The sequence below is a fragment of the Lampris incognitus genome, chromosome 17 (genome assembly GCF_029633865.1).
Source record: "Lampris incognitus isolate fLamInc1 chromosome 17, fLamInc1.hap2, whole genome shotgun sequence".
Lineage (NCBI taxonomy): Eukaryota > Metazoa > Chordata > Actinopteri > Lampriformes > Lampridae > Lampris > Lampris incognitus.
In genome coordinates, this window is record NC_079227.1 from 14,216,343 (window position 1) to 14,229,408 (window position 13,066).

Below are 13,066 nucleotides of genomic sequence, written 5' to 3' on the forward strand. Positions count from 1 at the left end.
GAAAAGGGCATCTGATTAGGATGCCTCCCGGGCGCCTTCCTTTGGAGGAGAACCCGGGGTAGACCTAAAACTCGCTGGAGGGACTACATGCCCAATCTGGCCTGGGAACGTCCTTTGGAGGAGAACTGGGAGGAGAACCCGGGGTAGACCTAAAACTCGCTGGAGGGACTACATGCCCAATCTGGCCTGGGAACGTCCTTTGGAGGAGAACTGGGGGGAGAACCCGGGGTAGACCCAAAACTCGCTGGAGGGACTACATGCCCAATCTGGCCTGGGAACGTCTTGGGATCCCCCAGGAGGAGCTGGAGGGCGTTGCTGGGGAGAAGGACGCCTGGAGTGCCCTACTTAGCTTAGCTTGCTGCCACCGCGACCCGACCCCGGAAAAGCAGCTGAAGATGAGTTGAGATGAGATGAAGATAAAAAAAAGAGACATCCCTGAGGTTTCTTCCTATTTTTTCCCCCTGTTATTTTTTATTTTTTTTAGGGGGTTGTTCCTTATCCGACGCGAGGGTCTAGGGGCAGGATGTTGTGTTGCTGTAAAGCCCCTTGAGGCAGATTTGTAATTTGTGATATTGGGCTATACAAATAAAATTGACTTGACTTAATGGTTTGTTAGAAGTAAGTCATTTATTCAAAGAAAGTTGAATCAGTTCATCTGGACACAATGTACACTAACGTTCAAAAGTTTGGGATCACATTGAAATGTCCATATTTTTGAAGGAAAAGCACTGTACTTTTCAATGGAGATAACTTTAAACTAGTCTTAACTTTAAAGAAATACACTCTATACATTGCTAATGTGGTAAATGACTATTCTAGCTGCAAATGTCTGGTTTTTGGTGCAATATCTACATAGGTGTATAGAGGCCCATTTCAAGCAACTATCACTCCAGTGTTCTAATGGTACAATGTGTTTGCTCATTGGCTCAGAAGGCTATTTGATGATTAGAAAACCCTTGTGCAATCATGTTCACACATCTGAAAACAGTTTAGCTCGTTACAGAAGCTACAAAACTGACCTTCCTTTGAGCAGATTGAGTTTCTGGAGCATCACATTTGTGGGGTCAATTAAACGCTCAAAATGGCCAGAAAACGAGAACTTTCATCTGAAACTCGACAGTCTATTCTTGTTCTTAGAAATGAAGGCTATTCCATGCGAGAAATTGCTAAGAAATTGAAGATTTCCTACACCGGTGTGTACTACTCCCTTCAGAGGACAGCACAAACAGGCTCTAACCAGAGTAGAAAAAGAAGTGGGAGGCCGCGTTGCACAACTGAGCAAGAAGATAAGTACATTAGAGTCTCTAGTTTGAGAAACAGACGCCTCACAGGTCCCCAACTGGCATCTTCATTAAATAGTACCCGCAAAACACCAGTGTCAACATCTACAGTGAAGAGGCGGCTGCGGGATTCTGGGCTTCAGGGCAGAGTGGCAAAGAAAAAGCCATATCTGAGACTGACCAATAAAAGAAAAAGATTAAGATGGGCAAAAGAACACAGACATTGGACAGAGGAAGACTGGAAAAAAGTGTTGTGGACGGATGAATCCAAGTTTGAGGTGTTTGGATCACAAAGAAGAACGTTTGTGAGACGCAGAACAAATGAAAAGATGCTGGAAGAATGCCTGACGCCATCTGTTAAGCATGGTGGAGGTAATGTGATGGTCTGGGGTTGCTTTGGTGCTGGTAAGGTGGGAGATTTGTACAGGGTAAAAGGGATTCTGAATAAGGAAGGCTATCACTCCATTTTGCAACGCCATGCCATACCCAGTGGACAGCGCTTGATTGGAGCCAATTTCATCCTACAACAGGACAATGACCCTAAACACACCTCCAAATTGTGCAAGAACTATTTAGAGCAGAAGCAGGCAGCTGGTATTCTATCGGTAATGGAGTGGCCAGCGCAGTCACCAGATCTGAACCCCATTGAGCTGTTGTGGGAGCAGCTTGACCGTATGGTACGCAAGAAGTGCCCATCCAACCAATCCAACTTGTGGGAGCTGCTTCTGGAAGCATGGGGTGCAATTTCTCCAGATTACCTCAACAAATTAACCGCTAGAATGCCAAAGGTCTGCAATGCTGTAATTGCTGCAAATGGAGGATTCTTTGACGAAAGCAAAGTTTGATGTAAAAAAAATCTTATTTCAAATACAAATCATTATTTCTAACCTTGTCAATGTCTTGACTCTATTTTCTATTCATTTCACAACATATGGTGGTGAATAAGTGTGACTTTTCATGGAAAACACAAAATTGTTTGGGTGATCCCAAACTTTTGAACGGTAGTGTATATTGACAGAAAGTTTCATCACTCAGTCTAAACTGACTGCAGGCGTCCCCACTACGACCAAAACCAACGATTGGTTTCTTATGCAAATAGGCGTGAGAATTCCAATGGCCATGTGTACTATTCACAGAGGATTTGGGAATGTTTGCAATCACAGCATTGTAAGATGGTGACAGATGTAATCTTATCCCCCCCCCCCTTGGTTCAGGGATGGTCGTTCCCTCGTCACGTAGATGTTCTCTTTGACTCCCTGTTCAAACCAACATTCCTCCATATCAAGGATGTCTCATCCTTGAAAGAGTGACCACTTGGCTAACGGGTCGGACCCTTTAGTCGACTGGTTAACGTAGTCGCCCGTGGTGCGGGAAACACGGGTTCGCGTCCCCGCTGTGGCGGTTCACGACTGACCCCCCCCCCCCGAATTCGCTACATTGGTGTCAGAAGTGGGATGGTGAGAACGCGTGAGGCCATCGGAAGCGAGTGCGCCCAGAGGCGTGAGGGAGCTGATATGCTGAAGCGCGGGGACGCGCTTCCCGAAGGAGGGGGGTATAGTGTAACGTGCACGGATAAATAGACTCGCTAACGGGTCGGACCCTTTAGTCGACTGTCTGTGAATGTTCTCATTCATCCAGGTCATGGTTATCCAAAGGAGTTGAATCAAGTGCAACTGGACTGGTATATATCCGTGAAGACGTTTCGCCTCTCATCCAAGAGGCTTCCTCAGTTCGTGCCTTTCTGACTAGACCAAGCTTGGTTTAGTCAGAAAGAAGTTGCACTTGACTCAACTCCTTTGGATTTAGTCGACTGGTTAACGAAGCCGCCTGTGGTGCGAAAGACACGGGTTTGCGTCCCGGCTGTGGCGGTTCTCGACTGCCCCTGAATTCGCTACACTGTTTAAATTTTTATGCTGGGGGACCCGATCCTTGGGGTGGACCAATTTCTGGCGCGGCGTGTTTTGGGATTTGAAAGCAACTGAGACACGGTGTTTGGAAAATACGCGTCTCAGCTTTTCCGACACTCCCGCCACAAATGGAATCGCCACTGGTTTACGCTTAGGCAGCCGAAGCAAGCATGACAACAGCTGGCATAGGCGATTTTGGGGAGGGGCCAACAGGGGCCAGTGCCCCTGTAACACTGAGCTTAGACCCCCCGTGGCCCCGCTCCAAACGACTACAATAATAATAAGATTGTCAATTTCTTGCGATGACATGGCGCTGATGCGAAAGGCGGAACAAATGTGGCTCAATATTGTAGTCAGATCCCATATAGCGGTACACCGCCACTGGCTGGCTGAAGCGCAAAATAAAGTAGGCTACCAACCACCTGTCAGCTCTGACCAGATGCAAGAATCACAGCTAAACGTTGCGAGACTACCACGAAGAAGTGAAGGTGAGCAAAACTATTTTATTTGTGCAGTTGTTACAAGTGTAAACTACTAATAAGACACATTAGCCCGTAGCTAATGGGTCTGACCCTTTAGTCGAGCGGGTAGTGATGTCGCCTTGTGGTGCAGTACACCTCGTGTCGAATCCCGCATCGGGCGAGAAAATAACCGGTTACGCAAGGTTAAGACTTTTGGCCAGGAAATGTTGTTGTTGTTGATTAGTAAACTTAATAGCAGCCAGCGTAAACAGCTACGGCTAACAGCTTGCTTTTGCATTGACGCCTTCACGCGTACGGTCACACCGGTGTGATTAGCCGTTTAGCGCCAATATGCTAAAACCGGTGCGAATAGAGAACTAGACTATAAAGATTCGAGCTAATTTTACCTTCGAGGAAGCAGAGAGTTAACATTGAAAAATACAGCAAATGCGAACGGAAAACTACGAGAAGCTTAATAACGCCAATGAAAACACGATGGACCACGTGACGTAACGCGCGCTACATAGCATAAAAAACAAGTTATATGCGAAAGGGTTAATACTTGCTGAAAGCTTTGCGATAGTTTTTGGAAGAAAATGTCTCTTCATGAATGGTTAGCCTGAGTTGATGGCATGCTGTGCATTCGTCTCCATCGGTTTTGCTATATACTTGTGCAAAGGCTACCACAATTTGAAAATGAATTCAAGCCAGCAACAGTATATTAATATTCTGGGTTGCTGAAGTGTTATGCATTCCTCTCCGTTGTTTTTGCTCTATAGTTACCATCAAAATGAAGAGGGGGGAAAAGGACGTTATGTCCTACTTTGCTGCCCACAAAAATAAAAACCACAATGATGAGGCAGATATTGAGACCGAGTCAGATGATCCAGGTGTTGAGAGAGCCGAAGAGAAATAGCAGGAAGTGGAGAGTGCCAGAGAGAGGAAGCCAGATGACTTGTTAGTTGGAGAGACTGGTTTTTCAAAGTGAGGGCACAGAGCAGTGAGGAGAGACGGGTGAAGATCCCGAGAGTGAGGCTGAGTGAGGGTGACATACAAACAGTGTGAGACACAGACAGAGGATACATGTGCACCCACAAGCAATGGACCATCAGGTTTGTGATGTTGAAAAAACATTTGCCGGCTTGTAAAGTAGTGTAAGTACAGTTCATGTGGTGTGTCCATATAGAAGTGCGTAGTCTTATGACGTTATTTCTTGATCGCTCTTGTATACGTGCCATATGTGTGTGTGTGTGTGTGTGTAGGAAAAAAAACTTTTAATACATAGCAGTACAAGCTTGTTTCATGCTTCTTTCGCACGAAAGATGGAATTAGTAGGCCTACTTTATGACACAAATGTAACCGGTTATTTTCTTGCCCGGTGCGGGATTCGATACGGGGTGTACTGCACCACAAGGCGACATCACTAACCGCTCGGCTGAAGGGTCAGACACGTTAGCTAGGGGCTAACGTGTCTTATTAGTAGTTTGCACAAATTATTAGAGATTAGAGTATAGTAACAGGCATGGGCACAAGTCCATGAATACTGGGATAGCATCCAGCACTTGACCTGCGCCCCCATCCATCCATAGGGTTAGTGGTTGTGTCAGGAAGGGCATCCGATGTAAAATTTTGCTAAATCGAAGCTCCGAATATCACAATTACAATTTCATTTGGCAGACGCTTTTATCCAAAGCCACATACATCTGAGAGTCTCCCCCCCACAGGGGTGCCGCCACAGGAATTTTGCGCCCCTATTAAGAATATGACTGAGCGCCCTTTATTTATTTAATTAATCAAATAATGATTTTATTATTTTCCTGACTTCTCTAAACATTAAACCCCTTCCTCTACCTTCATCCCATGCTACCAGCTTGCCCAACAATCCCCTCATCAACAGCTTCTCCAATAAGGGACCCATCTTCTTAGTTTGACAAATTTACATGTAAAATGCTCTTAACAAAAAGGAATGTGATACCACCGTAGCCCAGACTGAACCTGTGGGCTCTTTCCTGTGGATCTCTCCTTCCTGTGGATTGCGAATCAGAGAGGTCTTCGACAAGATCTGGCCATATGCCATTAGGTAATCAGGTGGGATAATTATTTTTCTTTTCCTTTTTTTTTTAGCGCAGTTGTGGCACCCCCTCTAGTCTGGCGCCCTTGGAATCTTCATAACATTATACCCACCTACGGCGCCACTGCCCCCCCTCCCTCCCTTTTTCTCCCCAATTGTATCCAGCTAATTACCCACTCTTACGAGCCGTCCCGGTCGCTGCTCCACCCCCTCTGCCGATCCAGGGAGGGGTGCGGACTACCACATGTCTCCTCCGATACATATGGAGTTGTCAGCCGCTTCTTTTCACCTGACAGTGAGGAGTTTCGCCAGGGGGATGTAGCGCGTGGGAGGATCACGCTGTTCCCCCCAGTTCCCCCTCCCCCGCAAACAGGCATCTCGACCGACCAGTGGAGGTGCTAGTGCAGCGACCAGGACACATACCCACATCCGACTTCCCACCCGCGGACACGGCCAATTGTGTCTGTAGGGACGCCCGACCAAGCCGGAGGTAATACATCTGAGAGTTACAACAACTCAAACAAGGATCTAGTCAGGAGGCGACAACGCAAGTGTAAAAAAAAAAACTAGGTTCAAGTCTGATAGGACATAGGTGTCAACAGGTAGTTCGCACAGGGAGCATAGAAGCGAATTTTTTTAATTAAAATTTTTTTTTTTAATATCATCAGTTGTGGAGGTATTTGAGAAAGATCTGGGTCTTAAGCTTCTTCTTAAAGATGGAAAGGAACTCAACGGATCGAGTGGAGTTTGGTAACTCATTCCACCACTGGTTCCCCAGTGGTGGAATGAGAAGAGAAGAGTCTGGCTAGTGACTTCGGGCCCCATTGTGGCAGAAGTGCCAGGTGCCTTTCATTGGTGAGGTGCATTTCCAGGAACTTGATGTTACTGACCCTCTCCATAGTGGCACCATCGGTGGTCAGCGGCGTATGATGGTGCCTGCCGGACCTCCTGAAGTCAATCACCATCTCTTTTGTTTTACTTATATTCAGGGAGAGGTCATGGGATTCGCACCATGCTGTTAGCTGCTCCACCTCCATCCTGTTTGCAGATTCATCATTATTGCTATATATTATTATAGTCGCTTTTGATTACTACTGAAGCTCCAGAGCCCCCCCCCCCCAAAAAAGGCATTCAAGGCAGCCCTAGAAATTTCACCACCAAATTGCAGAGGCTTGAGAAGGGCATCATGGCAGGATGTACAATATCGGTGGTCCTGTTTGTGGCTGCCATGAACCTACTACTAAAGGCAGGAGGAATGCAGTGTAGAGGGCCAAAAGCGGATGATGGAATAAGACATCCAGCTTGCAGAGCATTCATGGATGATATAACGGATGACTCCATCAAGCCAAGGAACACGGTGGATCCTAAGCTCGCTGGAGAAGATGGCTACATGGTCACAGATGCAATTCAATCCAGGAAAATCTTGCAGCCCAAGTATGCTGAAAGGAAAGCTGACAAAAAGAATCTTCATTATTCAATGGGCTGATTCCAATGATTCAAGAACAAGGAATCCGATGCCTTGGAAGGAATTATGACAGCACGTTGAAGGACAGCCGCAACCTCAAAGACACCATGGCTCAACTAAACATCTGGCTCAAGGTAACTGACAACAACCAGCTGCTTGAAAGCTTTAAGGTGTGAGGCTTCCAGTATGGCATTTTACCCAGAATGCAATGGCCATTCCTGCTATATGACTCCCCCATGACTTGAGTGGAAGCAATGGAGAGACTGTGCAGCAAATTCTTGTGAAGATGGCTGGGTGTTCCTCCAACTTTCAGCTTGGTCAATATGTACAGCAAGCAGTGGCTGTTCTAGACCAATTTTACGGGGGCGGCCAGGCTGGGGCCAGTTGTGTTGTCAGAAGGGCACATTCGACCTGGGACAAAAGAGACAAAGAGTGTTCAAGCTTTCAAAAATTTTAGTTCAGTATATAAATTAATTGCGCACAAAAAACCCCCCAACAACATGAAATAACAGTATTTGTTTCAGTAACTTACAGTTACAGTTATGTTTCAGTAACATATGTGTTTCAGTAATTTACAGTAACAATTTTATTAAATTACAAACATTATTGAAAAAAAATAAAACACATTCCTGTTAGCTTCAGCTCAAGTTACAGCATTCTTTGCTCCAACACTTTTTTTATGAGGCTCAATGAACAGTACACGCTGTACTTTACTAGAGGGTCTCTGCGTCCCAATCTGTATTTTCCTTTCTAGAATTTCACATTACAGCAACTGTGTTCTGCGGTTTTTGTGATTTTGACAAACCAATCAACAAATGAGTCAAGACTGAAAACCTTTGCCCTCCTAGACTCAATACTTAGTACACTCAGATTGCTCAATCTCTCATCGGTTATGGTGGACCTGAGGTAAGTTTTCATCAGCTTCAGTGTAGAAAAACTCGGCTCACAAGAAGCAGAACTCACTGGGATTGCGACTGCTATTTTGCAGCGTCTGAAGCGCTCAAAAAAACCCAACAAAAACTTCTTTATACGGCTCAATGAACAGTACCAGCTCTACAGTACTAGTAGGTCTGTGCATCCTAGCCTGTATTTTCCTTTCTAAAATTCAGCTGAACTGATGTAGTTCATGCCCCAGGTCATCAATATTTGAATCATACAATCGAGCAAATGAAAACAGAGCTGTCTCTTTCAGAAATGCATCACTTTTAGGGTTTAGAGCTTGGATGTTATTCATTATGTCATAATTTGTCTTTGAAAACTGTCTGTTAAGCTCATTGAGCATCTGATCGATGACGGGGTAGAAAAAGGCTGCAATAAACCCGTCTTTATCTGGTTCTGACAGACAGTAATCAGTACACAGTGTTCCCCGAAATAGAGCTTAGCGTTTTTGTCGTTTTACAGCTGGCTGTATTGCAGTATCACATTGCTCAGAAATGTTCAACACTTCATCCCACAAGTGATGAAAAAAATGACTCCTGCCTGAAGTCATTCAATGTCTGAACTAAAGCTTCAACTAAATCAACAGCTCAAGTGATGTCAAGTGATGAAGACTGTAGCATATCAGAGAGAGGTTTTGTTTCTCCAAACACTTTACGGAGTGTAACAAGATGCACAATGAATTCAAGATCTATCTGTGCCAGCAGGCCTCGAGCCTCAATAGATCTTTCACCATTGCATTTTTGGGCTATTTCCTGCAGTACTCGCTTAAGGGCAGGCAGGCAGGCTATCCATAATGTTACGTAGAGCTATAAATCGACATGCCCATCAAGTGTCACTTAATCACTGGAGTTCTCTTGGTGCACCTTCGTACATCTCTCTTTGTACAGTTAGCCATTTTGGATGGACATATGACTCAGCTGTGAACACATATAGTTTTTCTAGTAAGAAGAACTCCTCTGCCTCTGGGCCAGCTTTGACTGTATTTGCTAAACCTAAGTTTAGACAGTGGGCATTGCAATGGATGTAAAAGGCATATTTAGTTGCTCTTTCATTCTAGTCTGGACCCCAGGTTACTTACTACTCATGACTGCAGCACCATCATATTGCAGCGAATTCGGGGAACAACGCAACCATAGGAACTGCCGCGGCCGGGACGCGAACCCTTATCGCCCGCACCGCAGGAGACATCGCTAACCGCTAGACTAAAGGGTCACATCCGCGAGCCAGCGCCCAGCGTGTCTTCTTATCCTTGCACGTTACAATATGTTTGGCCTACAAGGTTGTTTTTGTATTCTAGACCATGACTTTCCAATATATGGATTTTTTTTTCTGTAAGCCCTGCTGCTTCTAGCCTCAGCAGATTCAAAACGGAGAAAACTCTCCTGGATAGCTCCATTGAAATAGTACGTGAGTACTAGAGAAATCGTTTTTTCGCGTCTATGTTTCATCTGACATGATGGTGAAGACTTCACTGTCTTTCACTTCTTCTGTAATTTCGGTTCAAACCATGCCTGCCAAACAATCCAGAACCTCATTCTCAATGATTTTGCTTTTGTACTTTGCATTATGAAGGGAAGTCAACCTTTTTTTAACAGCTTTGTCATGGTTAGCAATTGTCTCTAGAATTGTCATAAAGTTCCCTTTATTATCTGAGACTGCAGACTCATTATGGCCTCTTTGAGCAATGTTTTGTGTGGCAGTAAGTAGTGGCACTTCCTCTATCGTTTTTATATATTCCCGATTTTCTCTAACCTGTTTGTTATGTTCCTGTTTAGGACATTTGCCACTGTTGCATTAGTTGTTACAGCTCTCTGACACTATGTCTTGATGCATGCTCAATAATCCAGGTAAGAAAATCAAAGACGGTTGAATCAGTTTATCTGGATACAATGTTATTGACTGATACGTTTCATCACTCAACTAAGTCTGACTGACTATCTTTGTGTGTGTAGGTACGTATATATCTGGGTATAGTATGTATGTATATGTATATATATGTATATATATGCATATATATATGTGTGTGTGCATGTATGTATGTATGTATGTATGTGTATATACATACATACATACATACATACATACATACATACATACATACATACATACATACACACACATATACACACACACACACACACACACACACACACACACACACACACACACACACACACACACACACACACACACATAGCAGTACAAGCTTGTTTCGTGTGAAAGAATTCAGCCTAAACAAGTTTCTTCAGTGAAAACACAGTTTAGGCATGTTTGAAGTCTCTTTGGCGTCCTTAGACCTCTAGTCCCGATAACACTACCATGACAGAACAGCTGGGTGTGCAGATATCACTGCTACTTTGTGAAAAACTCACAAATCCAACTTTTGTAAAACTCACATTACATTGGAAGTTGAAATGGTGCATTGCAGGCTGAGTAAGTTTCATAACTTATTGGTCATTTCAATTTCAAAAGCATTTTATAATCTTAAAAGTGCACATGCGTCTATGCTTTCCCGACCCCCCATTTGTATCCCCAGTTGTACCCAGCCAATTACCCCACTCTTCCGAGCTGTCCCGGTCACACACGGGGAGGGCTGCAGACTACCACATGTCTCCTCCGATACATGTGGCGTCGCCAGCCACTTCTTTTCACCTGACAGTGGGGAGTTTCACCAGGGAGACGTAGTGCGTGGGTGGATCACGCTATTTCCCCCAGTTCCCCTGACCGACCAGAGGAGGCGCTAGTGCAACGACCAGGACACATACCCACGTCCGGCTTCCCACCCGTGTGTTTATGCTTTTTTTTCTCAACAGCAATGTCCATCATTCAAAGAAATTATAGTCTTCATTGTTTACAAAATGATAAGGTGCTGTTAGCTGTATGTGAGTGACCGTGTTTGCATGGTTGTTTTTAACACAACATATGTTACACCCATCATGTGTTGTGCCAATACCTGCTGCTTTTGTGTTAAGTGTTTAAGTGTATTTTTTACTGATTTGTTCAACAGCTGTCTTTCTGTCCTCACTATCTGGTCATCAGTTAATCTGTCCAAGTGACATCCTCCCTTCCTCTCACTGTCAGTGAGCTTTTCTGTTTGACTTTATTTTCAAGTCATTCATCTCACAACTGTCAAAAAAGCCCACGGTCCGTCCACACATGGAAATACCTTTCTGTCAAAATGACTGTACTATGCATACCTGCAGACACACACATATTTACATACGCTGACTCTCTCTCATCCACTCATACCCGCAATTCTCAGTATGCTGTCTCTTATTCGCAAATTTAAATATGGCTGCTAACCCACGAATACACACAGAGAAACTCTCACACACATACACACAAACCCGGAGCTTCCTATTAAATGTCTGCTATGGACCGTGGGAATTCCCCCTTGGTTGTACGTGAAACGCTAAACCAGATGTCGTTTCCTCGTCTGAGGTTATTTCAGTTTAAATCAGTGTAGAGGTACTGTGTGTGTGTGTGTGTGTGTGTGTGTGTGTGTGTGTGTGTGTGTGTGTGTGTGTGTGTGTGTGTGTGTGTGTGTGTGTGTGTGTAAACATCCACAATACATGGCCAGGTGTCATGGGTCCTGTATGACATCCTTAGTCTTTGAAAACACTTGAACATGAGGAAACTTAAGTGAAAAAAATATCCAGGGGAATTTTTTTCTTTTACCTGCCCCAACCAGTCACATGCTAACTAGTTTTGGCAATTGACCCCTTTGTAGGTCTTTTGATTAGTCCAGTGATCCACCAATCAGATGGCCCATGCACATAGCAACAGTTGCTAAGACCCTGTAAATGTATACATCTGTAATCTATAAGCAATGTGTATGTCCGACGTATACTTTGCTAATGTCCTCCAGTCTGTGTATACATTTTTGCGTGTATGGATGTGGCTATGAATGTTTTTTATCACGTATGCAACACTTCAAGGCACACTGAAGGCGGTGTTATTTGAGACCCCTGGCTCCAAAAGCGGTCACAGATAGATTCAGCAAGTAGGTCTGTGGTAGGTGGACAGTCAGTGCTAGCACCCCAGCCATGTCAGTTAATGTCAGAAATATGATCTGTTGTCTTTCGCCACTTTCCCCAAAATCATGCTCACTCACTGTACTGTACCTGATATGTTTCTTATTACAGAGATGTTTTTTCAAAGAAATTTAAAAATTAGGTCATTATTATTATTATTGTTGTTGTTGTTGTTAAAAAGCCTGCTTTGGTGGAAGTTTTGTCTCCTCTGCCCTGTAGTGGCTCCAAAAAAGTACCCTAGTCATTCTTGTTCATATGTATCTATGTCCCCATAATTGTCCGCATAATTGTCATGCATAGATAGTATGTGGTTGTATCTAGGTATCTATTTATCTTATCTAATCGATTAGATTAAATTCATCTTTACTGGCACTGCACAGAGTAGTAAGTACTAAGACAATGAATGTAGTTTAGGATCTAACCAGAAAGTGCAAGACAGTACAGTAAAGTGCAAGCTATAATGCATACGAGTGTACGGAGGCAATATAGAATTGTGCTGTCCCGTTTTGTCGACGGCCGTTTACCGTCTCCCGGATTCCGTGTGCACGCGGCATAAATCCGGTAACAAGAGGGAACCTGTCATGACTCCTTTTCCCGTCGTGCTTTGCGAGGAGAGGAGGAGGAGGAGGAGGAGGAGGAGGCGGAGGGGGGGTCGACCGTCGCCCTGTCGTACCCGCCCTACTTGAGCGCGAGGCCGGCAGCAGATAGGTAGGAAGTCGCGGTGGAGATGGGCTGAAACACCTCCCCGGCCCAAAACCTATAAGAGAAAGCCTCACACGTCTGCCGCGCAGAAAACTCCCAGCAGATCCCAGCGGTGTAAGTAGTCCTTCCGTGTTACCTGCTCGTCGTTTGCGTTAACGTCTTTAATGGGCTCACCCGCGTTGAACGTTGGCTGTAGGCGCGTAACGC

The 13,066-nt window shown here is 44.7% G+C and overlaps 1 protein-coding gene across 4 annotated transcripts in view; it reads left to right on the forward strand.

Annotated features, from left to right (window-relative positions):
• plekha1b (pleckstrin homology domain containing, family A (phosphoinositide binding specific) member 1b) overlaps positions 1-13,066 on the forward strand; it is an 85,615-nt gene that overhangs the window by 12,340 nt on the left and 60,209 nt on the right. For 3 of the 4 annotated variants that reach the window (XM_056296940.1, XM_056296942.1, XM_056296943.1), the window contains exon 1: positions 12,853-12,973. The exons of the other annotated variant lie outside the window; for it this stretch is intronic. The gene's annotated coding sequence lies outside the window, so the exon portion shown is untranslated. Of the gene's footprint in view, positions 1-12,852; positions 12,974-13,066 lie in introns of those variants that run through there. 4 annotated transcript variants of the gene reach the window in all.